Source organism: Dreissena polymorpha, chromosome 2, assembly GCF_020536995.1.
Source record: "Dreissena polymorpha isolate Duluth1 chromosome 2, UMN_Dpol_1.0, whole genome shotgun sequence".
NCBI classification, from domain to species: Eukaryota; Metazoa; Mollusca; class Bivalvia; order Myida; family Dreissenidae; genus Dreissena; species Dreissena polymorpha.
Window position 1 is genome coordinate 57,371,790 of NC_068356.1, and position 16,606 is coordinate 57,388,395.

A 16,606-nucleotide genomic window follows, 5' to 3' on the forward strand; every position below is an offset into this window, starting at 1 on the left:
ACTTGGGTGATGTATTTTATACCTTATATAAGCAATCTTCGTAGTTTCACAAAATTTAACGACAAAAACAGAACTCTCCAAATTATTCAATCGTTTCGCGTTGCAACGCTTTATAATTTTTAGGTTTTAAAATCGTCAAAAGATGCATATAATGGCTATATTAGACCATGGTAAATGTTCAGTATTACTGTTTCCTCACAAATATCATAACTAAAACGAAAATTTGCGAATCTGAAACAACTTTTTTCAATTTTGTCAATTTACCAAAGCGTGAAAAGATCCCTTTAATGGACAAGAACGGGTTGTTACTGTCGACCCGAAATGTAATAATGCATCGCAACCCACATTGTAATAAATTATTACATTCATGATTTATTGATGGAGTCTATAAGAACAAAGGTCGGGGGAAATACCTACCCTAAATACCTACTCTAAATACCTACTATAAACAATGTCAATACCTACTCTAAAACTAATTTAAAATTGAAAAATCTGGAACTTTATCGCACATGGTACAATTGATTACATTTCGGGGTTTTATTACAAAACGGGTTGTTACTGTCGACCCGAAATGTAATAATGCATCGCAACCCACTTTGTAATAAATTATTAATTTAATGATTTGTTGAGAAAGAATATATAAGACAACACACTTGTGTTCTCTATACAAAACCCGGCTACAAATGGCGCCCAACGTGATATGGTTTCCCAGAATGACAGTGATGTCATTCCTGAGGAATGGAACATTGCCATTGCATCATTGAATGTGACGTCATTTGCAGCCAAACTATTGAGCAAAAGACCAGTTAAGCTAGGCCCGTATGAAACAGTGTCTTTGAAGTGTGTGGCTAGAGGGGTTAATCATGCTATAGCCAATGTAGTTACTGAAAATCATGATCCTTCAGCTAATTACTCTGTATGCCCAAGAGTAATTAAAATGCAACAGCATGGCAATTGTTGCAAAATTTCTGTGAAAGTTTGCAACATGACTGGCAAACCCATTGTTTTAAAGCCAAAGTCACATGTTTGTCAGATTTCTGAAGTTGAGGTCATAGATCATTTGTCCTCAAGTTTTCAGAATGAATCTCAACAGAAAACACCAGTAAATGAGTGTACCAATGACCTTTGAGTTAAGATTGATACTGAAAATCTGAAACCCAAACAAGTACAAAGGGTTCAACAAGTGCTAGGAAATTGGTCACAGATGTTTTCCAAAGGTCCTACTGATATAGGGTGTACAAATCTTCTTAAACACAAGATTGTGTGAGAAGACCCAACCCCTTTTAAGCAGTCATACAGACGCATACCCCCAGGGTTGTATGAAGAGGTGAGACAACATATTAAAGAAATGTTGGATGCGAATGTCATACGTGAATCAGAGTCACCCTTCAGTTCCAATGTAGTGTTGGTGAGGAAGCGTGACGGTTCACTTCGATTCTGTATTGATTGGAGACAACTCAATACACGAACCAGAAAAGACGCTTACAACTTACCCAGATTTGATGACATTGTTGACAGTCTTTCTGGTGCTAAATACTTTTCCAAACTTGACTTGAGGTCAGGTTATTGGAATGTACAATTGGAAGAAAAAGACAAACACAAAACAGCCTTCAGTGTAGGAAACCTAGGTTTCTATGAATGGAACCGATTAGGTTTTGGACTTTGTAATGCCCCTAGTACTTTTCAACGACTTATGGAACGTTGTATGGGCGACCTACACTTGAAGGAATGTCTCATTTTTCTTGATGACATTCTTGTTTATTCCAGAACATTTGATGAACATATTGAAAGGTTCGAACCTGTATTTTCACGCCTTGCTGAAAATGGTTTGAAGCTCAAACCCTCCAAATGTGAGCTCTTTATGTCATCTGTGGTGTACCTTGGTCATGTGATCAGTGAAGATGGCATCTCCACTGACCCTGAAAAGACCAGTGCTGTCACTAAGTTGCCAGCACCCAAAAACATAAAGGAGCTGAGACAGTTTCTTGGCTTTGCTGGTTTTTACAGAAGGTATGTAGAGCACTATGCTCAGATAGTTGAACCACTCAACGACCTTCTGAAAGGCCATGACACCACAGGCAGGGCCAGCAAGAGCAAGAAACGGTCCAAAAAGACCAATAAATCAGCTGTTTGGTCTTGGAGTGACGCTCAAGATCAAGCCTTTGAAACTATCAAGAGCAAACTGACATCCTCTCCAGTACTTGCATATGCACAGTATAATCAGCCCTTTATACTGCATACAGACGCATCAGGTCATGGCCTTGGTGCTGTCTTGTACCAAAATCAGGATGGGGCAGAAAAGGTCATTGCATATGCCAGTCGTGGACTGAGGCCGTCAGAGAAACGCTACCCAGCACATAAGCTGGAATTCTTAGCGTTAAAGTGGGCAGTTACAGAAAAGTTTCATGATTATCTTTTCTGTAACGAATTTGTTGTCTAAACCGATAACAATCCACTGACATATGTGACCACTACTGCTAAGCTTGATGCCACTGGCCATAGATGGCTGGCAGCATTGGCTGCATACAATTTCAGCATTAAGTACAAACCTGGTAAGCTAAATATTGATGCTGATTCTTTGAGCAGGATACCTGAAGTTTCTTCAGATATGGTCCAAGCCATAACACAGGCATCTGAAGTACAAATGCCCCAAGCAGAATGTATTGCTATTGATATCTGTCCTCTTGCTGCAGAAGAGGCCAGATCTCAATTACAGCCTGCACAAAGGACTGACTGGAGTACAGCTCAGGCTCAAGATCAGTACCTGGCTAGAGTACTTGACCTCTTAAGAAGCGGTTCCCGCCCCAGAGAGGAGGCACTCCGTAAGGAACCACACGAGGTACAGCTGTTACTCAGAGAATGGAAACGACTCACTATTGAGGATAAACAGCTGTACCGAACCACTTCTTTAGATGGTCAAGTGGTTAAGCAATTAGTTTTACCTAGTGCATTCAGGGAACAGGCCCTTAAAGGTGTTCATGATGATGTTGGACACCCAGGCAAGGATAAGTCCTTGTGGTTGGCCAGGCAGAGATTTTATTGGCCCCATCTAGAACGAGATCTAGAACTGAAAATTAAGGGTTGTACCAGATGTATTTTGACAGCTGGTCTGGTGAACATCAAGACCACAAAACCCATGGAACTGGTTTGCATTGATTTTCTGTCCCTAGAACCATCAAAGGGAGGCCATGAAAATATCCTGGTAATAACAGACCATTTTACCAGGTATGCACAAGCTGTCCCTTGCAAAAACCAAACTGCCGCTACTACAGCAAAAGCCCTGTATGACAACTTTATTAGATACTACTCATTTCCTGAACGCCTTCACAGCGATCAGGGCAGAAATGTTGAGAGTAAGGTAATACAGGAGCTTTGCAAAATAGCTGGAATTGAAAAGTCCCGCACAACCCCATACCATCCAATGGGTAACCCAGCGGAACGATTCAACCAAACACTTATAAAGATGTTGGGAACACTAGATCCAGTCCAAAAACAAGATTGGAAATCCTTTGTAGGTACCATGGTGCAAGCCTATAACGCCACTAAAAGTGACGCTACAGGATATTCGCCCCACTATCTCATGTTTGGGTGGCATCCCAGACTTGCGATAGATACATTCAGCCCGGGAATGAAGGATCTCCAGACCCTACTGGTTACATACACAAATTGCAAAATCGCATGCAGCAAGCCCATAAGCTTGCTGCAGAGGCCTCTGCGAAGCAAGGTGCAAAGAATCAGGCATTTTACAACCGCAAGGTTAATGCCACCAGTATTGAGGTCTATGATAGAGTTTTAGTGAGAAAAACTCATTTTGATGGTAAGCACAAGTTGGCTGACCGTTGGGAATCTGAACCATATACTGTCATGGAAATCCCAAATCCTGACATTCCAATATACAAGGTTAGACGAGAAGATGGTACTGGTCCTATCAGAACACTGCATAGGAATTTACTGCTGCCAATAGCAATATTCCCTAGTGCTTCACCCACATCAATTCACAAAAAGGGAACTCAAAATCCTAAAAGGATTATCAGATCCCAGTCAAAACAAATGGAGACATCCGATAGTGACTGCTCGTCCGAGTCAGACTCTAATGTCATTCCACAGCGGAGAGTCGGATATGTACCTGGGTATGTCAACAAGACAACGGACACACAGTCCGGTTGTCAATGCCAATTCTGAGATTCTCATTCCTTTATCTCAGACACCGTCAGCGGTAGATGGTAGCATGTCTGAGCAGTCAAACAACTCACTCAATTTGTTGAGTAATCAAAATTCCACAAACTCAGGAGTTCACTCTCATGTTAGTGAGTTAGTTAGTCAGCCAGTGAGTAACCAATCTCAAGGTGAGACTCAGACTTCATCACATACAACACAGCAACATACACCTCAGGTTGCACCACCTACAATAATACAACCAGAACCAGTTGGCAGACCCCAAAGGCTAAGACAACCTCCAGATAGATATGGAGAATGGGTCATGCCAATCTTTGCTCAGAACTATAATGATTGTAAAAATGAAGTCCATATTTATTATGTATAACTTATTTAGTATACATAACAGTCCCTATGAAAATGCATTGTCTATCTGCTTTTCATGAAAATATTTAAACATATTTTAAAACAAAAGTTTTTAAATTAATTTTGTTTTTGCATGTTTTTATTTATCATATTTCAATGGTTTAATAATATTTAGACCTGATGAAGGGTATTGTTTAATTTTCATCTTGTGTACATTGTCTTCTAAAGTCAATGTGATTGATAGTATTACTGTTTACTAAAGAACAGTTTTCAGTATATTATTATCAGGATATATTTATCAATATTTTGGTCAGTAAATAGAATGTTTTAACAGATTGATTTATTTGCAATCTAATAATTTATGTTGCAATTAGTGTGTGTACTTAGATTCAGCCTTCTAAGTTGAATTATTGTGCATATTTTCCCTGTATATATATAGCACCAACTCTGTTTACATTTGATTGACAAGTGGGTCAACTGTCAGCTGATTGAACAGCTGTTTTCATACATACTGTATATAGGTCAGGAATTTTCCCACGCTCCTTGTAAACACTGTATACTCTAGTGGAGAGTGTACTTCAGTAATGTGAATTGCTGGTATAGTCAAGGGGGTACTATAGTAGGGATTGGTCATTTAAATTTTTGTGTTATATGTTTAAAATGTCAGGAGCCATTTTTTCCAACAGAGGGAGTATGTAACAGGGTATTCACTCTGACACTAATCCTTTAATATTACTAACCCATGCAAGAATGTGAGCGAGTATCAGTGTGGGTGCTAATTGGTGAGTGAATGATTTACTAACACTGCATGTTTTTATGTGAGATGTTTTAACTATAGAGTTTCAATGGTTGTATACTCTAGTTTATGATCATTCCATCATAAAGTCTCGTAAGAGATAGATGTTGGCATTTCCATTTGTCAGCATATATTTATTTTAAAACTTAAGTCCTCAGGTCGCTGGTGAGTTTACTTTTATTGTTAATATAATTACATTGTATTGTATTGTATTGCTTATTGTAATATAATTGTATTTGATTATTATGTATTTCATTGCAATGTTTAATTATTGCAATTTGAATTAGTTATTCATAATTGTTTTTGTATTATTTTTCAGGCCATCATTTTCAATATTATAGACATCTATAAAATAAAGAATATATAAGACAACCCACTTGTGTTCTCTATACACAACCCGGCTACAGAGTCTATAAGGACAAAGGTGGGGGGAACAGTCAATACCTACTCTAAAACTCATTTAAACATGAAAATAACTTTTAAACAAGTCTGTATCTCTGATTTAATGGACATGATACAATTTATTACATTTCGGGTTTTTATTACAAAACGGGTTGTTACTGTCGATCCGAAATGTAATAATGCATCGCAACCCACTTTGTAATAAATTATTACATTCATGATTTGTTGATGGAGTCTATACGAACAAAGGTCGGGGGAATACCTACCCTAAATACCTTCTCTAAATACCTACTCTAAACAGTGTCAATACCTACTCTAAAACTAATTTAAACTTGAAAATGAATTGAAAAATTGAAACAAGACTGTATCTGGGACTTTATCGAACATGGTACAATTGATTACATTTCGGGTTTTTATTACAAAACGGTAGTTATTGTCGAACCGAAATGTAATAATGCATCGCAACCCACTTTGTAATAAATTATTACATTCATGATTTGTTGATGGAGTCTGTAAGAACAAAGGTCGGGGGAACAGTCAATACCTTCTCTAAAACTAATTTTAACATGAAAATAACTTCTAAACAAGTCTGTATCTCTGATTTAATGGACATGATAAAATTTATTACATTTCGGGTTTTTATTACAAAACGGGTTGTTACTGTCAACCCGAAATGTAATAATGCATCGCAACCAACTTTGTATTTAATTATTACATTCATGATTTGTTGATGGAATCTATAAGAACAAAAGGTCGGGGGAATACCTACCCTAAATACCTTCTCTAAATACCTACTCTAAACAGTGTCAATACCTACTCTAAAACTAATTTAAACTTGAAAATGAATTGAAACAAGACTGTATCTGGGACTTTATCGAACATGGTACAATTGATTACATTTCGGGTTTTAATTACAAAACGGGTTGTTACTGTAGACCCGAAATGTAATAATGCATCGCAACCCACTTTGTAATAAATTATTACATTCATGATTTGTTGACGGAATCTGTAAGAACAAAGATAGGGGAACAGTCAATACCTTCTCTAAAACTAATTTTAACATGAAAATAACTTCTAAAAAAGTCTGTATCTCTGATTTAATGGACATGATAAAATTTATTACATTTCGGGTTTTTATTACAAAACGGGTTGTTACTGTCGACCCGAAATGTAATAATGCATCGCAACCCACTTTGTTATAAAGTATTACATTTATGTTTTGTTGATGGAGTCTATAAGAAAAAAGGTCGGGGGAACAGTCAATACCTACTCTTAAACTAATTTTAACATGAAAATAACTTCTAAAAAAGTCTGTATCTCTGATTTAATGGACATGATAAAATGTATTACATTTTGAGTTATTTATTACAAAACGGGTTGTTACTGTCGACCCGAAATGTAATAATGCATCGCAACCCACTTTGTAATAATTATTACAGTTCGTGTTTTTATTTCAAAACGGGTTGTAACACACGGCTCAAATGTTTTTGCCACTGCGCCTCTCAACTATCTTATCGAGAGGGCTCGTCTCGTGAAATTATGTTGTACGTTTCGCACATTGACTTTACGGTATAACACAAACTGTTTAACACAAGTAACACACGTATAAAATATGTCATTTAAAATAAATATTTATGTTATGTACCTGCTTTCTTTTGTCTTTCTTGTTTATATTATTAGACAAGTAAAATGAATATGTGCTTCTAAAATTTATTAAATCATATTTATAGCACCGGCTCTTTACGTCCTCGCTGCTGTCATCCTGAAATCAGAGAGAAAACACAAACAGCAGAGAGCTAATATATAGAGAATATATGGTTGGTGACTTTTGATATCATGTGATATAAGACGAGTCTGATATGGCGTAGGAAAAGGCGAGGCTTGCCGAGCCTTTTCACCCGCCATATCAGACTCGTCTTATATCACATGATATCAAAAGTCACCAACCATATATTCTATTTATTATGCCACATTTTAAAGAAAATAAGAAAATATTCACAAAACAAACAAAAACAAACAACCGCTAAATTCATTGATGTAGATACGGTAATAAATATGCAAATTAGTAGCAACCTGATTACCTCCGCATGCATATATATTTACACATAAAAAAATAGTTCGAAAGTAAGCAACAAACAATCAAATCTAAAAGCACATAATACAAAAATTGAAGCGAGAAATCGAAACTTAAAAGAACAATTTCTGCCCTAAAAACACAATACCAATATTTTTTTTACAATAACACATTCGACATGTACTTCCAAGAGTACACACCAACCGCTATTTTCAAAGCGAATGTGTAGAGTGAAAAATTCAAACAATAAATACAATAATCAAATGGAACGGGATTTTAACGTAGTGCGCAATTTGGAAGTGATAAGAGTGATTTATTTTTCAACTTGTCCACTTCCGTAATATACGTTTAGTTGTGAGATGTTAACAGTTTTCCCCAAAAAACAAGCCTTCACGTGCGAAGTCAAAGTGGGTGGGGAACGCGACTACTTGTGTATTTCGAGTCGCTGAAACTTCATAATGAAGCTGCTTTTGTGCAATATTCAGCGACGTCACCAGCTGTGTGTTGGACGAAACGAAAATGCTTTGGTTTTGCATCGTGTTTTGATACTGTCAGGGTGACATGATGGATTAATTGCTGTTTGACTGACAATAAATGAACATGTTTGTGTTTGGAGATTGCTGAGGTTAATATCATCACAATTGGGAAATCCCAACATAAGTTGACTGCCAGTTGACTACCACTGATCTTCATAATATCAGTGGGAGAGCATGTTGAATCCCGCAGCTTCTGCACCATATGTTACCTGGTCGAGTGGTTGGTAAGTTTCATTGTTATGTATACATGCTTAAGCACACATGTTTCATTATGTGTTCCATTTTTTTACACCCATTCTCATGCTGATGAACCAATGATCAGTGCCAATTGTTCTACTGTCGCGAACTGTTTATTCAAAATTGTGGAAAAATGAGTTGCGCACTTTTCGAAATTGTGAAAAAATGAGACACGCACTGTACCAAAATTTGAAAAAATGAGTCGCGCACTGTTCAAAATTGTGGGAAACATTAGTTGCCCACTGTTCATTCTGATTTCAAAATTGTGGAAAAATGAGTCCCACGCTTTTCAAAAATTAAATTTTGAAAAAATGAGTCACGCGCTGTACAAAATTTGTAAAATGAGTTGCTCACTGTTCAAATTTTTGCAAAAAAATAAGTCATTCACTGTTCATTCAAAATTGTGGAAAAATGAGTTGCGCACTGTTCAAAATTGTGAAAAAATCATGTCATGCGCTGTACAAAATTTGGAACAATCATTTGCGCACTGTTCAAAAATGGAGGACAATTTTGTGGGGCACTGTTCATTCAAAATTACAAAAAAATAAGTCACAAACTCTTCAAATTGTGAAAACACATGAGTTGCACACTGTTCAAAATTTGTAAAAATGAGTCGCGCACTGTTCAAAATTTGGAAAAATGAGTCGCGCACTGTTAATTCAACATGGTGAAAAAATGAGTCGTGCACTGTACTCAATTTTAAAAAATGAGTTGCACACTGTTCAAAATTGTGAACAAATTGAGTCACGCACTGTTCAGAAAAAATTCACTGTTGAAAACTGTGAACAAATGAGTTGCGCGCTGTGCAACTTTTTTGAAAACTTGTGTCGAAAACTGTTCAAAATTGTGTCGCCCACTGTGTGTGTGGCCACAGATCAACATTGTGAAAAAATGAGTTGCAAACTTTTTTTAAATTGTGAAAATTTGAGTCGCGAACTTCTTTAAATTGTGAAAATTTGAGTCGCAAATTTCTCAAATTAGGAAAACAAACACATATTCCCTTAATAAGCAAAAAAAGCCCCGAGTCCATAATAAAAATATTTTAAGTTAAAAGAAATTCTAAATTATTTTTATATAAAGTGGAGTTTATACATTTTCATTTTGTATTAATAATATTGTATCTATTAAAGTTGTAATTTGTTCAAGTTGTGCCATAAAAATGTTATTAAAACACTCTTATTTTGAAATGTTATCTCCTGTTGGATTTGTTTTATTTTATTATAATATGAAATGTTTTTCTTTTGATGGCAGAAAGTTGCGACCACACATTCCATGGGTGATGATATCTACCAAAATTCTTGGCGGCACAGTTCTACCCTCGTCGGTTGCACTTGTCCGAGTCTTTCTCTGCCTCTCAACCAACTCGAGATATTCCCACCCCCCAACTGCATCCCGGCACAGCTTCACATCAACCCATCTAATTAATTTGTCGGAAAGGTAATACTTTTTGTCGACAAATTTATTTTTGAGAGTATTTATGTTATTGTTTTATCTGAACATGTTATAAATCTATATGTCACTATATTTTTAAAGTTTAAATTTTAATACAAATTATATATCTGGATTTTTATTTTTAACCCTTTGCATGCTGGGAAATTTGTCGTCTGCTAAAATGTCGTCTGCTGAATTTGTAAAATAAGCATTTTCTTTATTTTTTCAAAGATTACTATCAGAATAGCAAACAGTTTGGATCCAGATGAGACGCCACGTTTTGTGGCGTCTCATCTGGATCCAAACTGTTTGCAAAGGCCTTCAAAATTCGGTTCTAGCACTAAAAGGGTTAAAGCAGTTATGCAATGAATGTTTGATGATGTTTTTTTTTCTAAAGGATTCTTTATTTTATTTTCAGGTTGACTACACAAATTTCCTGTTTGGTTGTGGAGATAGAATCATTTTTTTGTGAAAGTTTGATTTCAGACACTTAAAAATTGAAATAGTCATGTATTATTAGGCATGGCAGGCATTAGCAAAGCATCTCAATCAAGTATTAATTATTTTACTTTGTCAATGTTAATTCATTGTGTATGCTATTCACCTGTTTGCCTTGCTTTTTATAAGAATGACACAAAAAAGGAAAGCAATTGTAAAGTATTAGTTAATTTTTTTAAATTTAATCTTAGACGAGATGTTAAGTGAATATTTGTCATAAATTCTTCTTTAACTTGATCAAATCTGTCATATTTTATTTAAAACGTGTTAAGTATATTTGTGTTACGTTTTAAATGTTTATCATTACTGTTTTAAATTGTGTTCATCTGCAGCCAATGAATGGTAGCGGTGCACATTTGTATTTGTTTATTTTTTTTCCATTGATTAATGCTCATTTAATTTATATTTCCCTATAGATATATACTTAATAAAGTGTTAGTTTTGTTAAAAAAACAACTTCTTATTTATTAATGTTCTAACTTCTGAATAAAATATGAATCGCTGTTTATTTCCATTTTTTTTCCTACTCCGAGAGATAATCGCGACTTCAGGCTCCTATTATGGGGTAACGGGGCCAATACGTGCCAGTTAGCGTACCTTCGGCGACACTTTCACCGGAAGCGGTGGCACTGAGACGCCACATTGCACTTTTGGCATGCGTGGCCCATCGGGCCGAACAAGTCTGCCAAGTTTCGTCGCTCTGGGTCACCTACTCCGAGAGATAATCGCGACTTCAGGCTCCTATTATGGGGTAACGGGGCCAATACGTGCCAGTTAGCGTACCTTCGGCGACACTTTCACCGGAAGCGGTGGCACTGAGACGCCACATTGCACTTTTGGCATGCGTGGCCCATCGGGCCGAACAAGTCTGCCAAGTTTCGTCGCTCTGGGTCACCTACTCCGAGAGATAATCGCGACTTCAGGCTCCTATTATGGGGTAACGGGGCCAATACGTGCCAGTTAGCGTACCTTCGGCGACACTTTCACCGGAAGCGGTGGCACTGAGACGCCACATTGCACTTTTGGCATGCGTGGCCCATCGGGCCGAACAAGTCTGCCAAGTTTCGTCGCTCTGGGTCACCTACTCCGAGAGATAATCGCGACTTCAGGCTCCTATTATGGGGTAACGGGGCCAATACGTGCCAGTTAGCGTACCTTCGGCGACACTTTCACCGGAAGCGGTGGCACTGAGACGCCACATTGCACTTTTGGCATGCGTGGCCCATCGGGCCGAACAAGTCTGCCAAGTTTCGTCGCTCTGGGTCACCTACTCCGAGAGATAATCGCGACTTCAGGCTCCTATTATGGGGTAACGGGGCCAATACGTGCCAGTTAGCGTACCTTCGGCGACACTTTCACCGGAAGCGGTGGCACTGAGACGCCACATTGCACTTTTGGCATGCGTGGCCCATCGGGCCGAACAAGTCTGCCAAGTTTCGTCGCTCTGGGTCACCTACTCCGAGAGATAATCGCGACTTCAGGCTCCTATTATGGGGTAACGGGGCCAATACGTGCCAGTTAGCGTACCTTCGGCGACACTTTCACCGGAAGCGGTGGCACTGAGACGCCACATTGCACTTTTGGCATGCGTGGCCCATCGGGCCGAACAAGTCTGCCAAGTTTCGTCGCTCTGGGTCACCTACTCCGAGAGATAATCGCGACTTCAGGCTCCTATTATGGGGTAACGGGGCCAATACGTGCCAGTTAGCGTACCTTCGGCGACACTTTCACCGGAAGCGGTGGCACTGAGACGCCACATTGCACTTTTGGCATGCGTGGCCCATCGGGCCGAACAAGTCTGCCAAGTTTCGTCGCTCTGGGTCACCTACTCCGAGAGATAATCGCGACTTCAGGCTCCTATTATGGGGTAACGGGGCCAATACGTGCCAGTTAGCGTACCTTCGGCGACACTTTCACCGGAAGCGGTGGCACTGAGACGCCACATTGCACTTTTGGCATGCGTGGCCCATCGGGCCGAACAAGTCTGCCAAGTTTCGTCGCTCTGGGTCACCTACTCCGAGAGATAATCGCGACTTCAGGCTCCTATTATGGGGTAACGGGGCCAATACGTGCCAGTTAGCGTACCTTCGGCGACACTTTCACCGGAAGCGGTGGCACTGAGACGCCACATTGCACTTTTGGCATGCGTGGCCCATCGGGCCGAACAAGTCTGCCAAGTTTCGTCGCTCTGGGTCACCTACTCCGAGAGATAATCGCGACTTCAGGCTCCTATTATGGGGTAACGGGGCCAATACGTGCCAGTTAGCGTACCTTCGGCGACACTTTCACCGGAAGCGGTGGCACTGAGACGCCACATTGCACTTTTGGCATGCGTGGCCCATCGGGCCGAACAAGTCTGCCAAGTTTCGTCGCTCTGGGTCACCTACTCCGAGAGATAATCGCGACTTCAGGCTCCTATTATGGGGTAACGGGGCCAATACGTGCCAGTTAGCGTACCTTCGGCGACACTTTCACCGGAAGCGGTGGCACTGAGACGCCACATTGCACTTTTGGCATGCGTGGCCCATCGGGCCGAACAAGTCTGCCAAGTTTCGTCGCTCTGGGTCACCTACTCCGAGAGATAATCGCGACTTCAGGCTCCTATTATGGGGTAACGGGGCCAATACGTGCCAGTTAGCGTACCTTCGGCGACACTTTCACCGGAAGCGGTGGCACTGAGACGCCACATTGCACTTTTGGCATGCGTGGCCCATCGGGCCGAACAAGTCTGCCAAGTTTCGTCGCTCTGGGTCACCTACTCCGAGAGATAATCGCGACTTCAGGCTCCTATTATGGGGTAACGGGGCCAATACGTGCCAGTTAGCGTACCTTCGGCGACACTTTCACCGGAAGCGGTGGCACTGAGACGCCACATTGCACTTTTGGCATGCGTGGCCCATCGGGCCGAACAAGTCTGCCAAGTTTCGTCGCTCTGGGTCACCTACTCCGAGAGATAATCGCGACTTCAGGCTCCTATTATGGGGTAACGGGGCCAATACGTGCCAGTTAGCGTACCTTCGGCGACACTTTCACCGGAAGCGGTGGCACTGAGACGCCACATTGCACTTTTGGCATGCGTGGCCCATCGGGCCGAACAAGTCTGCCAAGTTTCGTCGCTCTGGGTCACCTACTCCGAGAGATAATCGCGACTTCAGGCTCCTATTATGGGGTAACGGGGCCAATACGTGCCAGTTAGCGTACCTTCGGCGACACTTTCACCGGAAGCGGTGGCACTGAGACGCCACATTGCACTTTTGGCATGCGTGGCCCATCGGGCCGAACAAGTCTGCCAAGTTTCGTCGCTCTGGGTCACCTACTCCGAGAGATAATCGCGACTTCAGGCTCCTATTATGGGGTAACGGGGCCAATACGTGCCAGTTAGCGTACCTTCGGCGACACTTTCACCGGAAGCGGTGGCACTGAGACGCCACATTGCACTTTTGGCATGCGTGGCCCATCGGGCCGAACAAGTCTGCCAAGTTTCGTCGCTCTGGGTCACCTACTCCGAGAGATAATCGCGACTTCAGGCTCCTATTATGGGGTAACGGGGCCAATACGTGCCAGTTAGCGTACCTTCGGCGACACTTTCACCGGAAGCGGTGGCACTGAGACGCCACATTGCACTTTTGGCATGCGTGGCCCATCGGGCCGAACAAGTCTGCCAAGTTTCGTCGCTCTGGGTCACCTACTCCGAGAGATAATCGCGACTTCAGGCTCCTATTATGGGGTAACGGGGCCAATACGTGCCAGTTAGCGTACCTTCGGCGACACTTTCACCGGAAGCGGTGGCACTGAGACGCCACATTGCACTTTTGGCATGCGTGGCCCATCGGGCCGAACAAGTCTGCCAAGTTTCGTCGCTCTGGGTCACCTACTCCGAGAGATAATCGCGACTTCAGGCTCCTATTATGGGGTAACGGGGCCAATACGTGCCAGTTAGCGTACCTTCGGCGACACTTTCATCGGAAGCGGTGGCACTGAGACGCCACATTGCACTTTTGGCATGCGTGGCCCATCGGGCCGAACAAGTCTGCCAAGTTTCGTCGCTCTGGGTCACCTACTCCGAGAGATAATCGCGACTTCAGGCTCCTATTATGGGGTAACGGGGCCAATACGTGCCAGTTAGCGTACCTTCGGCGACACTTTCACCGGAAGCGGTGGCACTGAGACGCCACATTGCACTTTTGGCATGCGTGGCCCATCGGGCCGAACAAGTCTGCCAAGTTTCGTCGCTCTGGGTCACCTACTCCGAGAGATAATCGCGACTTCAGGCTCCTATTATGGGGTAACGGGGCCAATACGTGCCAGTTAGCGTACCTTCGGCGACACTTTCACCGGAAGCGGTGGCACTGAGACGCCACATTGCACTTTTGGCATGCGTGGCCCATCGGGCCGAACAAGTCTGCCAAGTTTCGTCGCTCTGGGTCACCTACTCCGAGAGATAATCGCGACTTCAGGCTCCTATTATGGGGTAACGGGGCCAATACGTGCCAGTTAGCGTACCTTCGGCGACACTTTCACCGGAAGCGGTGGCACTGAGACGCCACATTGCACTTTTGGCATGCGTGGCCCATCGGGCCGAACAAGTCTGCCAAGTTTCGTCGCTCTGGGTCACCTACTCCGAGAGATAATCGCGACTTCAGGCTCCTATTATGGGGTAACGGGGCCAATACGTGCCAGTTAGCGTACCTTCGGCGACACTTTCACCGGAAGCGGTGGCACTGAGACGCCACATTGCACTTTTGGCATGCGTGGCCCATCGGGCCGAACAAGTCTGCCAAGTTTCGTCGCTCTGGGTCACCTACTCCGAGAGATAATCGCGACTTCAGGCTCCTATTATGGGGTAACGGGGCCAATACGTGCCAGTTAGCGTACCTTCGGCGACACTTTCACCGGAAGCGGTGGCACTGAGACGCCACATTGCACTTTTGGCATGCGTGGCCCATCGGGCCGAACAAGTCTGCCAAGTTTCGTCGCTCTGGGTCACCTACTCCGAGAGATAATCGCGACTTCAGGCTCCTATTATGGGGTAACGGGGCCAATACGTGCCAGTTAGCGTACCTTCGGCGACACTTTCACCGGAAGCGGTGGCACTGAGACGCCACATTGCACTTTTGGCATGCGTGGCCCATCGGGCCGAACAAGTCTGCCAAGTTTCGTCGCTCTGGGTCACCTACTCCGAGAGATAATCGCGACTTCAGGCTCCTATTATGGGGTAACGGGGCCAATACGTGCCAGTTAGCGTACCTTCGGCGACACTTTCACCGGAAGCGGTGGCACTGAGACGCCACATTGCACTTTTGGCATGCGTGGCCCATCGGGCCGAACAAGTCTGCCAAGTTTCGTCGCTCTGGGTCACCTACTCCGAGAGATAATCGCGACTTCAGGCTCCTATTATGGGGTAACGGGGCCAATACGTGCCAGTTAGCGTACCTTCGGCGACACTTTCACCGGAAGCGGTGGCACTGAGACGCCACATTGCACTTTTGGCATGCGTGGCCCATCGGGCCGAACAAGTCTGCCAAGTTTCGTCGCTCTGGGTCACCTACTCCGAGAGATAATCGCGACTTCAGGCTCCTATTATGGGGTAACGGGGCCAATACGTGCCAGTTAGCGTACCTTCGGCGACACTTTCACCGGAAGCGGTGGCACTGAGACGCCACATTGCACTTTTGGCATGCGTGGCCCATCGGGCCGAACAAGTCTGCCAAGTTTCGTCGCTCTGGGTCACCTACTCCGAGAGATAATCGCGACTTCAGGCTCCTATTATGGGGTAACGGGGCCAATACGTGCCAGTTAGCGTACCTTCGGCGACACTTTCACCGGAAGCGGTGGCACTGAGACGCCACATTGCACTTTTGGCATGCGTGGCCCATCGGGCCGAACAAGTCTGCCAAGTTTCGTCGCTCTGGGTCACCTACTCCGTAGAGATAATCGCGACTTCAGGCTCCTATTATGGGGTAACGGGGCCAATACGTGCCAGTTAGCGTACCTTCGGCGACACTTTCACCGGAAGCGGTGGCACTGAGACGCCACATTGCACTTTTGGCATGCGTGGCCCATCGGGCCGAACAAGTCTGCCAAGTTTCGTCGCTCTGGGTCACCTACTCC